Source organism: Prosopis cineraria, unplaced genomic scaffold (assembly GCF_029017545.1).
Source record: "Prosopis cineraria cultivar Desert tree isolate PC_DT_omini unplaced genomic scaffold, ASM2901754v1 PC7, whole genome shotgun sequence".
Classification (NCBI taxonomy): Eukaryota; Viridiplantae; Streptophyta; class Magnoliopsida; order Fabales; family Fabaceae; genus Prosopis; species Prosopis cineraria.
The window spans coordinates 31,181,671-31,188,052 of NW_026555338.1; the positions used below are offsets into that span (position 1 = coordinate 31,181,671).

The 6,382-nt window shown below is 30.7% G+C and overlaps 1 pseudogene; it reads left to right on the plus strand.

Moving 5' to 3' along the window:
• The first annotated feature begins 300 nt into the window (after positions 1-300).
• On the plus strand, positions 301-2,001 carry LOC129316118 (uncharacterized; annotated as a pseudogene).
• Positions 2,002-6,382: the final 4,381 nt, after the last annotated feature.

A 6,382-nucleotide genomic window follows, 5' to 3' on the forward strand; every position in this document is an offset into this window, starting at 1 on the left:
TTTCCTTTCCCTCTGCCGCGTTGCCAATTCATTAATACCATTGCATTAACGGAGTATTAATTAATTAATAATTAATTAGTATTAATTTGTGAATAAAAAAATTTAAATTTACTGCTCCATTTTTTCCCTATCCATCTTTATTTATTTTTTATTATAACGGCCCATGTACATTTATTAGCGTATATAACTCCCATAACATACGAACAATTCATGAGCCTCTATCTATCCTCTTCTCTCTCCGAATCTCTCTCTTCCTCGACTTCTCCTTCTGAAGGCGAAGTAGCTCTGCGTAAGTCTCTGATGGCTGCCGACGTAACTTCTCTCGTTCGTGTTTCTTGCCGGTGGTGGCTACAAGGAGGACAAGCATCGGACGGTGGGAAATGAATCGAACAGTGAGAGATCTCCGGTTCTGATTACTCGGGACTTGCTCGGCGGGTCCTCTAAATCTGTTGTTGAATCTGAGGAATTGGACCTCGACTTGCAGGTCCCCAGTGGCTGGGAGAAGCGCTTAGACCTCAAGGTTTCGTTTAATCTCTATTTTCTGTTTGTTCCTTGTGAAAGTTAATTCGGGCGGTGTCGTGAATTATGGTGGGAAAAATACTCGCGGTCGTGGATTCTGGGAATTGAAAAGCTTCTGTGTAAATGTCACAAATTATTTTGTCTTTTGAAGGAATTTAACCGTGGAATTTTCAACTATCAAAATTTCGTTGATTTTTTCTTTTCTAATCTCCATTTCATGGTTCTGTTTGTTATAATCCAAAACAGTGACCCCTGTTTCTGAATCTATTAAAACGTATTTTTTGTTCACTGCACGTTTTTGATATAGAGGGTCAATTGTTATTGAGAAATTGAAGGGAATTAAGGATCTGATTGTTTGGTAAAACTTGCAGACCGATGCTATTTCAACTTTTTTGGCTTATAGTGTAACAGCAGGCTGGCAATCATAAATTTCTTTTGGTTCCTGTGACCTTCTGATCTGAACGTTTGTTTTGCTATCATATGATTTTCTAGCTGTTGGAGTTATCATGGCATGGGGCCCTGCATCCAAATTTCTCCTTCAAATTACTTTATTAGATTGATGAATTTTTTGTACTAAATTTTTTTCCATGATTTAGCCTATGGCAATTCTCTGACAAAAACATTTCAATATGTGAACTCATATTTTGAAATATTATTAGCTTCTTTGACAATTCTTTGGATCCTCTGCTAATGAATTCTTGTGTGATTCCGTCTCCGTCCTTATGTTTTCCATTGGTTTTATGATGTCGGAATCCTGATCTTTGTCAATGATTTCAGTCAGGGAAAGTCTATATTCAAGGTGCAACACTTCAAGCTCTCAATCAGTGTCAGAACACAAACTCAATTCGAACCCATCAGGTCCAAAACTTCAGGACCTAAACGGGCCTCCCTCACCATCAAAACTATCTCTCAACCTATTCGACGAGACAAGCTTAGACTTGAAGTTGTTCTCTTCTTCGGTGCCATCAACCAATTACCAAAGTGTATGCACCCTTGACAAGGTGAAATCAGCCCTGGAAAGAGCAGAGAAAGAGCCTATCAAGAAGAGAACGACCACATCGTTCTGGAATCGTCGTCCTTGTCATCGCCGTCGCCTTCATACTCATCTTCATCCTCTTCCATGAGAGAAGCCCAGGAAGAAGAAAAGTGAAGAGAAGTTGTCATCTCCACTTGCAGTAGTTTGCCCCGGTTGCTTATCATACGTTTTGATAATGAAGAACAATCCCAGGTGTCCTAGGTGTAACTCTGTTGTCCCTTTTCCATCCATGAAGAAACCTAGGATTGACCTCAACATAGCAATTTGAGAGAGAGTCTGGATCATTAGTGATTGCTTCTTTCATAATTTTGTAAATGATAGGATAGTTTAGGATGTTCAAGGATAGGGGGATTATCTGTCAAGAATATTAGCCGGGATTGATGTATATTGCAAAATTGTTGCGATTTCGCGAACAAAGCTAATAGAAAATTTTCCAATTTCTACAATACCATCCTCTGATAAATTCCATTTCATTTCCAAAATAATTGCTGATACTATTCAACCTATTTCATCAATTGAAGATGTAGAAGTTCTGCATCTCCCTTCCCTTGGTTTTTTCTTCTCTTCCAAAACAATATCCCTTTTACATATCTTATCCTAAACAGTACTCAAACATCTTACAAATTTATGTTTGGTATCCTAGAAATTCTTGACTTTGAGGATTTCATGATAAAGTTAATAAGTGTACCAGGCATCTAGCGTTAGCTGCTACAGAATCCAAATGGTTAAATCCAAGAGTTGGTACCAATAATTAGTGGGTACTCACAAGCACATGAGCAAGAACCTGAGCTAACTTGTTTTTTCTCCGTAGATTTACAGGGTTTAGTAAAACTGATGCCCTCACTGTTTGGTTAAAAAAAGATGGAGAAAATAATTATATTAAGAGAGGGGGGGGGGGGAATTGACAGTAAAGGTATGGCTGATTAGGTGCAACGTGTGACTGTGATTTGTTTAGAATTTCCCATACCAAAGGTTCATCCTTGGCACTTTTACATAGTAAAAATCCCTCAAAGCCGGACACACGGCTTATCCGAAACAGAAGGAAAATTTATGGAATAACAATTAAAAAACAATGCACTAACTAACAGTATAGTACATTTCATTTTAAAGGACTTGTAAGTTACAACAGCATTCAACCTTTTAAGTACTATAAGCCCCTTCATTAACCTCCTCCTCTTCTTTTTCTTTTTCAGCAATAGAAGAACTCATTATCATTTCTTCATGAAGCTTCTATGACTTGTTTTTTGGTCCCAAAGACTTGAGCACTGTTATTGACCCGAGGCATTTAGTATATATAATTATCATATTCATCAAGTAACAACTCATTCAAGCTCCTAAGCATTCAAAAGTCAGAAAATTTTGAAGTTTTCACTAACCCTTCTTCTTTTTCAAAGTTAAACATGGTCATATTTTAGTTGGCATTTGGTATTATTAAGAAATATCTCTAAGTAGGTTTGTTATGTAGTGTAAAAAAGATAATGCAAATCAAGTCAAACATAAAAATATCCATTTGTATAGGTGAGATAGAGACCACTCAAAATAAAGTATGTTTTCAATTGAGTTCTCTAATCGTGGTATAGTAAGTAATACTTTCTCTATTAAAAAATATAAATAGTTTTAATTAAAATCTTCCTCTCAAAGAAAGTAGTTAATTGTTTTTAAACTAACACCATATTTTTATATTTATCCTTATTTAATAGGGTGTTTTATTTTAAATAAATATGAAATAATTATTTATTATGGACACTTTTAAAAAAGCACACTAATTACAACCTTAAAATATTAAAAATATTTTATATATTTTTTAAAATTTAATTTCATAAAAAAATATTTTATATTTAAATGAAAGGAATATGAAAATAAGATTGACAGACCAACCACGTTATGATAAGCTTTGAACAAAATTTCCTTTCATCCTACTTTTATCAAAGACCACGCATATGAATAATGAATTCATCAGCTAATATTGAAACCTTAGAGTTGTAATTAATTTGAGCTTGGAATTTCAGAAGGCGTTCTTAAATTAGCCATGAACTAACATTGATGGTTCAACTACTATGCTGTGCAGCAAAGTTTTGTTGGGCAGCATGATAGCCCATGAAAATCACACACATTGATGGCAACATTAAGCAAATTCAGGTTAGGATTTATAAATGCTCAATGGTGGGTCCTCCTACCCCTCACAATAATCAGGCTCCCTCCCATCTTCGTAACAAAAATCAAAGAGTTCTTTGAATCCTATTTACGAGGCAGAAAAAAAAAAATCGATCCTGATTATAAATTATATTATTAAATTTTGATTATAATTTTTTTACCTTATATTAAATGTTGATGAGAAAAATATATTATTAAAATATGTATTTTTAATAAAAAAATTTAAAAATTTATTAATTTTTTAGACAAGATTAATGAATTTTAAAGTTTTTCTTAATTTTAATAGAAACATTTAAAAATGACTTATAAATAAGATCAGATAAATAAATATGTTGCAACTAATAGGAAATACTTCATTGTTCAAAATAAGATATTTTTAATTAATTCATAAATGATTTAAGAAAAGGATTAAGGTGATTTTTGCCCTTGAAGTATTTTTTAAAAAGTACCCAGTATTCTAACGTTTTGTTGGAGTAATTTTACCTTTAAAATTATTAAAACAAACTTTTTTTACCCTTTTTATCAAATTTTTAACATTGATCTCAAATGTTAACCTTTAAAAAATTTGACGGAAAGAAAAAAATGCTTCGCTTTAATAATTTTAAGGAAAAAATTTGTTTCAATAAAAAGTTAAAATGCTAGATGCTCCCTAAAAATACTTAAAGGATAAAAGTATACTTTTATATAAAAAAGTACTTAAAATGGTAAAAAAAATTATAACTACTTTTCAAGATTATTCTCCAATTTTTTACTGATATAGTCTCTCTCTACAATATAATTAATAAGACTCTTGATAAAAAAGAATTCAATACAATATTGGCTTTTTGTAACGTGCTTACATTTTGGACTCCTGACCAGCTCAATAGTGTCATATTTTTTAAACTAGAAGGAGTATTTATTTATATTCTTATTTATAGATATTTCGTAAAATTTAAGAGTAATTAATATTTTTTCTTTAAAAATACTTCTAAGAGGTTATTACAAAGACTTGCCCCACCTTCTAAATAAATCAGTAGTGTTACTCATGCATGGAAAGAGAATAAGGAGCATTAATTAAGGGTATAATTAGTGAAAAGATGGGATAAATTTTTAGATATGAATTGATTTTAATTCATTTTTTTATTTGTGTACGGTATATTAACATAGGTGAAAAATGGTGTGCATTTTGGGTTGGGGGGGGGGGGATACTGATAATTATACTAATGGTTACGGAATAATGGAATATAAAACCTATGCATGAGAGAATACCACCTGGCAAATTTGATTTCACCTGTCTTTATCTGAATAGATAAGTCAATTTATATATAGTTCGGTAGACGGTATTTGAATATAATAATGTGAGTGTAAATACTTTTAACTTACTCCCTCTACTTTTATGTATAAAATATTTTTAATTAAATCTAAAACTAATAAAACTTAATTATTTAATTAAAAATATAGAAATATTTTAATTTTATCTTTAATTATTATAAATAAAAAAATATTTTTTAAAAGTAAATTAATGAAAATACGTATCTTTTCTCTTTTTATTTAATAAGTATATAATAGTTTATTCATTAAAAAAATATGTTAATAACTTCTTATATTTAAGAATAAAAAAGGTTCTATGAGACTTTTTATATATAAAATGGAAGGAGCATAAGCTAATCTATCTATTTCTTGATAACTTGATCAGTCAAAATTAGACTATCTACCTTGAGATCATGAATTTCAAAACACACATTCAATATTTACTTTTTTTTTTTTTTCAAAAGATAACGGAAGAGTTGTATTCTGGCTAGCTAATAAAGTTCATAATAATAATAATAATATTTGGAAGATGGGTATAATGTGTTTTTTTTTATCTATTCACTTCACTAATCTTTGGTATCTTGCTAGATCATTCCTCAAGAAAATCGTTGCATGTATAGATGGGTCAATTTAGATAGGTTACACAAGTTGAGACTACAAGCCACAAGAAATATTTGCTTCTTTTTTTTTTTATTATCATTATACTAAAAAAAAAAAAAGAAAGAAAGAAAGAAGAGGGAAGCAAGTATAACTTAAATGTGCGTCAATGTATCGCATGCTCGCTTATCCTGTTACATTATTACAGTCAAAACTAAGCCATCTGTATGCTGAGATTGTGACATTCACAATAAGTACATGGAAGTGGAACTTGTTTCTGTCTGACTCAGTCATAGCTAAGCTGGATTTGATCTGCTTGAAAACTATACAAACAAAATTTCCCATACTGGGTATTCATCATAAGGAAAAAAATAAATAAATTAACATTCAGAGTAGACAGATTGAGTATCTGCGCGCGATTAGATAAATCATAAAGTACAATTTTGTCAAGGAAAACATTGTAAATCATATTAATGCTCCCTCACATCTTATTTATAAGATAGGAAAAAATTTATTTTGTCTTGATTATTAAAAATGTTTTAACTTTTTGTCACGAGTGTCCTTTTTTACCCTCATTAATGTTGGTGAGAGACATTTTTCTCTATTCAACAATATAATACATTTTTAATTAAATTATATCATAAGTTTAATTAATTATCTTTAAATTATACACTTTTATTTTTATTTTTATTTAATATGGCATCTTAATTGAAAAACCTTGTTAATTACATTTTCTAATTAAAATATGAAAAAAAATTCTATTACTTGCATTCTCAAAATGCCTTT